Source organism: Aotus nancymaae, unplaced genomic scaffold (assembly GCF_030222135.1).
Source record: "Aotus nancymaae isolate 86718 unplaced genomic scaffold, 86718_ANA_hifiasm-v0.15.2.pri h1tg000029l, whole genome shotgun sequence".
NCBI classification, from domain to species: Eukaryota; Metazoa; Chordata; class Mammalia; order Primates; family Aotidae; genus Aotus; species Aotus nancymaae.
In genome coordinates, this window is record NW_026988442.1 from 90,817,593 (window position 1) to 90,828,796 (window position 11,204).

Sequence of the window (11,204 nt, forward strand, 5' to 3'; positions counted from 1 at the left end):
TAACTTAGTATTTAGGCCGATGTTTGTACATAAATACTGAATAGACAATATAACAAGATATTTAAACCCAACACAAAATTTTATATGTAACTTAACATGTGTTTACAAGTAAACCATTTTTTTCCTTCTCTCTGTTTCTTTAAACCTGGCAGGATTAGCCACATGTGATTGGCTATTTGTCTCATAAACAAAGCTGCAAATACAATTATTTTAGCTTCTAAAAGGGCACATCACATAATGTACTGGAGATCTGGAAGAAAGTATGAGAATTTTTCTGTTTTTTTGTTTTGCCTTTTTGAAATTTTTGTTTTTCCATACATTTTTTAAAATACACCATTTTATAGAGCTTGACAGATTTGCTATTCGAAAATAAATACTGAGGATGTATTTAAATTGCATGTACCTATAGGTAGACATGTTCAAGAAAGTTGGGGATTTAATCTCTAAAACTGCATTGTCCAGTGCAGACATAAGCCACATACATAATTTGAATTTCCTGGTAGCTAAATTAACAGAAAATGAGTAAAATTATATATCTAATATATCTCAAATATCATTTAATATGTAAACAATTTACATTAATTAGTGCTATATATTGTAACATATATTTATTTATTCACTTACCTTGGAAGTTCACTGTGTATTTTACACTTACAGCGTATCTCCGGACCAGCTGCATTCCAAGGGCTCGGCAGTTACACGCAGCTAGGCAGTTCAGTTCTCAAAGCCACGCAAAGAAGCTCGTCCTCCATTCGGTTTGATCTTGACTCTCCTTGTTATAGTTTTCTCCTTTTGCCTGGAATTTCATATTATGGCCTCATTCCCATATCTGTCTCTGAACCTTTGTGATTTGGGCCACACGCATAAATTTAGCCTCCTGGTCTAGGTGCTCCTGACTTGCCCTGTCTCTACCACCTACTTGGGTAATAAAGACCATCCCCCACTTCCTCCAGGAAGCACCATCTCTATGGGTTCCTCCCTACAGGAAGTTCAGACTTATCTAATCACTGATATTCTTAATCATTCATCAACTTGCAACTGTCTCTTAATAGTTTTCCTAACTCAGTAGCTATGAAATTACGCTTCTCTGAACTGGATTACTGTTTTCCATCACCCAGCTCCAGGAATGTTGGTTGCTTTCTAATTCATACAAAATTTAAGCAAATTAAAAACAATTAATAGAAGAAATGCCCCAATGTAACTTTTAAATTTTACCCGTATAGCGTATTTCTAAGAAAATTTTTTTCTCCTAGTATTTCTCTTCAATTAGTACTAGTAGTCCATGAAGTAAATTTAATACAGAATAAATAGTGTTAATGACAAACACTATCAGGTATATTTTAGAAACATTATTTGTAATTTCTTTTCAGTAGTGTATTTTGACATCTGCCAATCCATTATTCCATTCAAATGTAAGTCTCAGACTAAAGGAACATTTTATTTTTTTAAACTTCAGTGTCATTACTTCTAGAATGTCTAGCACACATTTGGCTTGCAGTAAATATTTATTTATTTATTATTATTATTTTTTTTGAGATGGAGTCTCACTCTGTCACCAGGCTGGAGGGCAGTGGTGCGATCTCGGCTCACTGCAACCTCTGCCTCCCGAGTCAAGTGATTCACCTGCTTCAGCCTCCCGAGTAGCTGGGACTATAGGTACATACCACCATGCCTGGCTAATTTTTTTTCTATTTTTAGTGGAGATGGGGTTTCACTATGTTAGCCAGGCTGGTCTCGAGCTCCTGTCCTCGTGATCCACCTGCCTCCCAAAGTGCTAGGATTACAGGTGTGAACCACTGTGCCCAGCCTTATATTTATTAATAAAATGAATTTTAAAGTCATCTTTTCTAGTTATAAATTTGTTCTTGCAGGTAGAAAGCTTCATGGTGCATTTGCACAAACAGCACTGTTATAATCAGGTATTTCATGACCAAACTAGTGACAGCATCACTTGTGAAACGCACCTCTATGTTATTTTTGGATTTTTTTTTTTTTTTTTTTTTTTTTTTGAGACGGAGTCTTGCTCTGTTGCCAGACTGGAGCACAGTGGCGCAGTCTCGGCTCACCGCAACCTCTGTCTCCCGGGTTCAAGCGATTCTTCTGCCTCAGCCTCCCAAGTAGCTGGGACTACAGGCGCGTGCCACCACACCCGGCTAATTTTTGTATTTTTAGTAGAGACGGGATTTCACTATGTTGGCCAGGATGGTCTCGATCTCTTGACCTCGTGATACACCCGCCTTGGCCTCCCAAAGTGCTAGGATTACAGGCCTGAGCCACCGTGCCCGGCTGCAACTCTATGTTTTAAAGACAGTCCTAGGAGTGCCTCATCACTTGAGGAAAGTTGGTTGGGTGTGCCTTGAGGACACCAGGACTCCAGTATTGAATCTTTTTCAGCCTCTTTTGAGTAAGAGAACTACTTTTACCCAGAGTGTCAGCATTCTTCCAAGGCCCTATCTTGTTCATGTGGCTTCACAGCTCTTGAGAACAAAAGCAGAAAGAGAAAAGAAATGTGGTGTCAATCTCCTTATTTAAGTGAAAAATTCGAAGTATTTTTGTTTAATCTATTTCCCATTACCTTGGCAACAATTATCTTTGTCATTTTACGTTCCCCAGACAAAGAAATGATCCACGTTCATAAATCTTTTCATCTCGCCAATGTGATACGTGTTACATTTTCCTCCCTTACAGGTACATCTTATTCTATTTTCCTCGTAGAAAAGTTAGACTGAGTGTACTACGTATTCATATGGAAATATCAAGTGGTTTCACTTACGCTTTTCGAAAATTGTAATTTTATGTATTGTTGCTCTATTTCGTATACTGGATCTCATTTTATATTAGCGTGTCCAATGAATTCTAATTTAGATAATCATATTCGATCACATGAGCTGCATTACCCTGGTGAAACAACTTTTTCCTCCATGCTTCTTCGCCTCTTATTCTGTTTCTATTCTACTTGTATTAACTTTATAAGCCTAATATAAAATCACTTCCTTATGTGCTTCATACTTGAGAATGTTGTTGTGGTAAAAGGAATCTATTGTTTGGATTAGGAGGGAAGGAAAAACAAATTGCATTAGAAACCTGCAAGAAAATAAATGCGTTCTTGGACTGCATGTTATTTGCACACTTGAGTATCCTCTGAGATAACTGGAGTCAGTTATTTGTGGTCAGTGCTTGAGGTCAGTGGGCCAGGTAGAGTGTAAGGATGGGGTGAATGAGCATAGGTAGTTAATGGGACATTCAAGCTAGAGAAATCCAAAGGCAGAATGCTGTACAAACAACTGTTTTCCAGAGAAAGGAGGTATGAATTGGGGAAATCGTGAAGCAGGTACTTGGTGAATTAGAAATGCTCATAAATAAAACAAAACAAAATAAAATAAAATAAAAAGATATTATCCAGGGATACTTTTGCTAGCTCTTTCCTATGATTTTTTATTCTATTATCCCAGCATTGTGCAGCAACAATGTCTAGAAAGGCAAGTAGACACAATTCATTAGCAGAATGACAGCTAACTTACTACACACATACGAAGTCTAGAGAGCAAACCAAGGTTTAATTTTTCTGTATCCTTTGGCTCCAGTGAAGTCAGTCAAAAACATAACTTCTCCTTCTATCTTTCTCTTCCTGACAGCTTTGCCCAGGCCTCCTGCTACTCAGCCCTGCCACCATCCTATTCTGTCATGACCTTAGCCCATTTTTGATGGGATTGTGATCAAGATGGTTGAGGCATCACTCTTTCCCTTGGCATTCTCCACTGGGGATGCTAAGAGGTTTGTTTTGTGAGCACACGATTTTCCATAGAAGAAGTACTAGGTATTTTAGATTGGCCAATATAGATTTTCCATGAAACAAACTTTCTACTTGCCAATAAGCATCACCTCTCATAGCTGAGGTTCAAACGGTTACTAAGTTAAAACACTTCCTTCTTCAAAGTGAGAGGGGGGATAATTGGAGTCAATGAGACAGGAAACTCTGAGTTACTGTTCATTCATTTGTTTAACATTTAATGGACTTACCTATCACAATTCCATATACTGGAATATTAAAATGAATCAAATGTCCTTTTTCTCAAGATTTTTTTAAAATGGGGACAGCAGACATGTAAGTAGATGAGTCATGCTGCAATGATTTAAGTGTATATAACAGAGTCTAAGTGAAAGACTATAGAAGCTAAATTATTTGCTATTTCAGCAGGGAAAAATAATAAGAGCTGAATGTTTCAGTTAGCAATTTACCTGGAGAGTCAGGGAGCAACAGAGGCATCACTCTTACCTACACTGTCTACATGGTTCCTACAAAATTAAATATGATGAAGATTTACTCCCACTCTATGAATTGTCTGTTTACTCTTGTGATTGTTTCTTAGCAGTGTAGAAACTTTTACTTTAATATCCTCTAAAGAAAATATGAAAACATGAATATCTTTGCATTTCTCTGACTAGTAAATACTATCATTGCCGATGTTATATATATTGGTTGAAATATCAATGCTTTAAGTTTTTTTATGTCTTTTAAATGTATACAGTAGAATATCAGTAACATACTAATTAGGTATCAACTATTAAGAATAAAAATGTCTCTCAAAGTGGAAAATTTCATATGGCTTTATTTTTTCTTAACCTTATATTCTCCTTATTTTCTCAGAATTTAATCCTAATGTAATTTATTTTGTCACCAAAAGTATCTTATCATCTTCTTATGCATCTCTGTAATAAAAATATACCTATATACTTAAATTTAGAAGTTTGTCAAGTGTATACATCGTGGTAGAAAGAACGGGGGAGCAATTAGTGGAAGCCCAAAAAGCAAACACTCAGGCATGAGGAAAGTCTGGCTCAAAACTCCTCTGCGAATCCCCTAAAATAAAAGATATCTAATCTTGAGCAAGTGAACCCATGGCAGTAGATTTGGTTATTTATTTTCTTTTCTACTATAAAGCTATTTATTTATTCAGTTGAATTAACAAATGAAACACCTATATATTTATGTTATACAAAATGATGTTTTGAATTTTGTACACATAGCTATCAGGTAAATTAACATATGCATAACTTATTTTGGTTTTGTAGTGAGAGCACTTAAAATCTAATTTCTAAGTGATTTCCAAATATATTATCTATTGCTATTAACTATAGTCAATATGCAATCTATCCATCTGACAAAGGGCTAATATCCGGAATCTACAAGGAACTTAAACAAATTTACAAGAAGAAACAACCCCATCAAAAAGTGGGCAAAGGATATGAACAGACATTTCTCAAAAGAAGATGTTTATGTGGCCAATAAATATTGGAAAAAATCTCATCATTACTAGTCATTAGAGAAATGCAAATCAAAACCACAAGGAGATACCATCTCACACCAGTTAGAATGGTGATTATTAAAAAGTCAGAAAACAACAGATGCTGGAGAGAATGTTGAGAAATAGGAATGCTTTTTACACTGTTGGTGGGAGTGTAAATTAGTTCAGCCATTGTGGAACACAGTGTAGTGATTCCCTCAAGGATCTAGAACCAGAAATACCATTTGACCTAGCAGTCCCATTACTGGGTATATACCCAAAAGATTACAAATCATTCTACTATAAAGACACATGCTCATGTATGTTTATTGCAGCACTATTCACAATAACAAAGACTTGGAACCAACCCAAATGCCAATAAAATATAGACTGGACAAAGAAAATGTGGCACATATACACCATGAAATACTATGTAGCCATAAAAAAGATGAGTTCATGTCCTTTGTAGGTACATTGATGAAGCTGGAAGCCATCATTCTCAGCAAGTTAACACACGAACAGAAAACCAAACACCACATGTTCTCACTCATAAGTAGGAGTGGAACAATGAGAACATGTGGACACAGGGAAGGGAACATCTCACACACTGGGGCCTGTTGAGGGGTGGGGGGCAAGGGGAGGGAGAGCATTAGGAGAATTACCTAATGTAGATGATGGGTTGATGGATGCAGCAAATTACCATGGCAAATGTATACTTATGTAACAAACCTGCACATTCTGCACATGTATCCCCGAACTTAAAGTAAAACAAATAAATAAATGATTTTGAGGATCTCCACCTAGATTTCAGAGGATATTTAGAAAGGCCTGGATGCCCAGGTAGAAGTGTGCTGCAGGGGCGGGGCCCTCCTGGAGAACTTCTGACCCCTCCAGGAACTTCTGACCCCACAATTCCCTAGGGCAGTGCCGAAGGGAATTGTGGGGTCAGAGCCCCTACACGGAGTCCTTACTGGGAAACCACCTAGTGGAGTTGTGAGAAGAGGGTCACCATCCTTCAGACCCCAGAATGTTAGATTCACCAACAGCTTTCACCATACACCTGGAAAAGCCACAGGCAGTGATTGCCAGACCAGGAAAGCAGCCAGGAGGGAGGCAGTAACCTGCAAAGCCACAGGGGTTGAGCTGCCCAACACCAAGGGGGCCCACTTCTTGAATCAGCATGACCTGGATGTGAGACATGCAGTCAAAGGAGATCATTTTGGACCTTTAAGCTTTGACCCATGCTGGATTTAGAACTTGCATGGGGCTTGTAGTCCCTTTGTTTTGGCCAATTTATCCCATTTGGTATGCCTGTATTCACCCAATGCCTGTACCCCCACTGAATCTAGGAAATAACTAACTTGCTTTTGATGTTATAGTCTCATAGGCAGAAGGGACTTACCTTGTCTCAGATGAGACTTCGGACTGTGGACATTTAAGTTAATGCTGTAATGAGTTAAGACTTTGGGAAACTGCTGGGAAGGCATGACTGGTTTTAAAAAGTAAGACGTGAGATTTGGGAGGGGCCAGGGTTGAAATGATATGATTTGACTGTGTCCCCACCCAAATTCCATATTGAATTTCCACATGTTATTCGAGGGACCCAGTGGGAGGTCACTGAATCATGGGGGCCAATATTACCTGTTCTGTTCTTGTGATAGTGAATAAGTCTCATGAGATCTGATGGCTTTATAATACGGAGTTTCCCTGCACAAGCTTTCTTTTTGCCTGCCACTGTCCACATAAGATGTTACTTGCTCCTCCTTGCCTTCTGCCATGATTGTGAAGATTCCCCATCCACGTAGAACTGTAAGTACATTAAACCTCTTTCTTTTGTAAATTGCCCAGTTTCAGGTATGTGTTTATCAGCAGCATGAAAACAGACTAATACACTATTCAGTTAGTCTACATGAGAAGATTTGATGCATCTAGGCCATTAAATATTCTCTTTATCTGTCTGATACATTTTTATCTCAAGGTGATGCTTCTCTTTCTGATTTAAAAATTCCAATTTTAGAAGTTTTTTCACTGGCTTCACTTAGTTGTTCTGATGCTCCCTCAGTTTATGTGCTCCAAACAAAACCAAAAATGATTTTATTTTTTGAAAAACCGCTGTTGATTTTAGAGTAAGCATTTTTTTAAGTTTAAGTCACTTTATTTTATGAGTCCCATATAAATCCCATGTAATTCCCCTTTTGTGATTCAGCCATGCTTTTTTCCCCATCCCCATCAATCATTCACCCTTCCCACAGTGCTGTGTACTCTGAAGCTGATCTGTCCAAAGGCACAATCCAGCCTAAAAGGAGGAGGGAAGAGACAGGGTAAGGGAATGTATTTACTAGATTCCTGTTTGTTTGCTTGTCCTAGCACTGGGCGTGTTTCCTCAGGTATAGCTCTGGCAGCCTTTCTTCTCTGTCTCTGGATCTAATTTACTATGGCAGTACTGATCACTCCATTTTGACCTTTAGGCCAAAGAATGGCAAAAGCTCCCAATTACTAGTAATCCCCGGAATCCCCAACATCCCTTGTTGCTTCGTGGCTCACACTTTTCACACAAATGGTTATTCACTGAATTCTTTTGAGTTGAACACTCTTAAGGGCTCTGTGTATTTCCCACTCAAAATCTGGCAGACACAATACCTGTAGCTTCCCATAAAATATAAACTTTGACCTGGGAATAAAATATAAACCTTGACTTTGCTCCTGAAGGTCCTACATGTCTGCCTCTGCCTATCTTTTCCACCTATTCCTGCCACACTCATCTCCTCATCCTCTGCATGATACTTTGTTTCTTTAACCTGAAAAGTTTAATAGCTCCTTACTACTTTTTTTCTGTGCTGTGACTGCAATGGTATTCTTCTTTCCAACCATTAAATGCCTGCATCCATCTGGTCTGTAAACTCTTGATTCTCATATTATCAGCTAAAAGACTTCTTGATCACCCTACTCTGCTGGGAAAACAAAAGAGCCAAGGAAAATTAGTCAGAAGGTATAAAGAGGAAGCTTAATTGACCCCACCATTTTCAAAATGGCTTGTTAAATTTACAGACTGTGCATCGTTCTCCCAATATTTACCCCTTCGGTGAATGCAGGCTGTAAATTTCAAAATGGTACAATAGGGAAGGTTTACTCAAAGTCAGTTTTGAATTACTAATTCAAAAATAACATTAAACAAATAGTGTTTAACCTTTTATGGCTTCAAGAGTGTTATTTTACTGGTGCAGGTTTATTTGCATAATCTGCATATGTATATTCTGAACTTTATCTTCCCCTAGTATCTATCTGCAGTGTGAATGTGTCTACAAGGCTGGAACTTAATGATTCATTTAGGCAGCCCCTCAGCATCCATGAGGATATCTTGTCTTTTTTGGTGTTATTTCCATCAAAATGTGTAAACATTGTCTTGATTTAATAACAATAGAAAAGGTACGAGAAAAGACAAAGTGTCTAGAAAAAAACCATCAACCCACCATTATGATTTATATGGTACTATCTGAAACACCTTTGCAGTATGTTTGTATAAAAAAGTCTATAAAAATGAATGGCTGGGTGGAATTCATTAGACAATGGAATTTGCATTAAAGGTGAGTTTTCTGCTAAACGAAGACACAGAGAAAGCTTTAGAAAATGTGGAAACACTGGAGAATGACAAGTTAATTTCTGTGTCTGTCACAAAGGCCTATGGTGTAAGCTAGATAAAGACTGATGCCCTAGAAAATCGGAGCTGTGGAATCACCTTTGCAATCCTGGTTTCACTATTTATGAGTCATGTCACTGTAGGCAAGGACCTTACCCTCTGACTCTCAGCTTTCTCATCCTGTGAAAGGAAATAGTATTAACTCGCTGATTGAATCATGAAGCTGAGAGTTGAAGCACTCAGTTCAGTATCTGGTAGAGCCTTGAAGCTCTGTCAGTGTCCATCACTGTCACCCGGAAAAAAGCTACTCAACCAACTACATACCAGTCATGACGTCCTGGTCCTTTGGGAGACTCTGACAAGCTGAAGAACAATGTTCTGAAGTCCATGTTGAAGGAATGCACTAATCAAATGTGCCTTAGTCTGTTTTGCATTGCTACAAAAGAATACCACAGATTAATTTACAATGAACAGAGATTTATTTGGCTGATAGTCTGGAGGCTGGGAGTCCACGGCTGAGGCACCCCACCTGCTGAGGACCTTCTTGGTGCATCATCTCATGGCTGAAGGCCTCATGTAGGTGAAAGAGAGCCAGGGAGGGGGGCAAACTCATCTTCATAAGGACACACCACTCTCACAATAGCAAACCTACTCCCGCAATAACAGTGAGTTGCATTATGCCAAACGGCTGAATTGGTGATACTCGAATTTGTTAATCAATCTGTAGACTTGTTTATTTACAGACTCTGGGTAAAGGCAGCCTCTTCATGCTGGATTCTCTTGGTCTGCTTAAACCTTTCTTGCTCTCAGAGACAAAATGATGTCAGGGTCCACATTAACAAAATCCGTTTGTCCGTAAGCTGAAAAGAAAACTTACCCGCTTTCACTTTTATTTCAGCAAGGGCTCAAGGGTGTTTGAAAGGATAGTAAGTTCTATAGAAACAGTTTTGGGCGCACGTGTTATTAAGGTGGCATTTTAGGAAGCAGGGATAGATTCTAATTGGTCTTCAGGCAGGTTAGGTGGTCCTTGGTTGGCTAAAAGGGGGCAAGGAAGCAGGTGGAAACATTTAAAAAAGAGGGTTCCTGAATGTTAGTTACAGAGGGTTCTGCATAACTGGCCATTTCCTCACCAAGTAGGGGTTGATGGAAGAATTTTTTTTGGTCAGACTCTCAATATTCCTTATGGGAGAAGGCGAGCATGGCCTCCATGACAAGAAGTTTCCTACTGCTCAATATATATGCCTTTGGCCAGGCCTGAGATCTTTCACTTGAACTTCCCCTGCAAAGATCTCACACCGTGTTACGAGCCTCCGATTAGCATTTAGATGCTGTGGTTAGATACGCTGTTCTCCTGGCCTGACACCAGGTTACAGTGCTCTCATTTTGCTAGGCAGAAGCCCGGAGAGTGGCTTAATTTCTCACAGCTGGGGAGAAAGGAGGTCAGACTGAATCTCTGTCTCTGGTTTCCAAACCCAAAATGTTCCCCTTATCCTGGGTCTTGTCTTTTTTCACAAATCAAAGAAAAATGGTATACTAGAAACTTTTGAGCCAGAAAATTATATCCTTACATTTCAGCTAAAGAATCTCTGGTTTAGAAGTAAAAATGGACTTGTGGAAGAGCATACAGCTAACTAGCGAGAGATTCCAGAGTTAATAATGGTGATAATTAATACTGAGATTTGCAGAATCCAGGCTTATATAGAGTAGCTGCCTTGATTATGGGCGGTGTGACTTTTATTTGGGTTGTGAATGAGGTGGCCATATGTCACACATATTTTGACTGTGCTTGCCAAAAGTATAGTGTAAGAGGAAGATCGTAGCTACCTGATCGTGATTATTATAAGACTTAAATTAAAATTAATGTAGGTAAAGTCCTATCACAAGGTCTTTGAACTCGCTGGGAACGGAAGTGATCCACTGGGGCACAAGCAGAAGAGAAACAGCATGCTGCCCACTTGAACTTCCTGGGGCAGCTGCCTTAATGCCTCTTCATGAAGATATTTTCTTAATGCCCTATTTTGATTCATGACACACATCGATGGCGCCCAGCAATGTTCAGCTCACCCACAGACCAGTGCTTCTGTCTGACTTTGCATTGGATGCCCATAGCATTTGGATAAAATCCGAAACTGCAAGATAATGCAAGTAAGTTAAATTTCAGAGGGAATCCCTTTTTGGGTTTCTTAGAAACGCAAATCCAATGGGTTTCTAAGCAAGGAAGACTACTCTGCCCATCTTCTGAACCACATTTACCAAAGGGCAACAACCCTATTTATTTAACT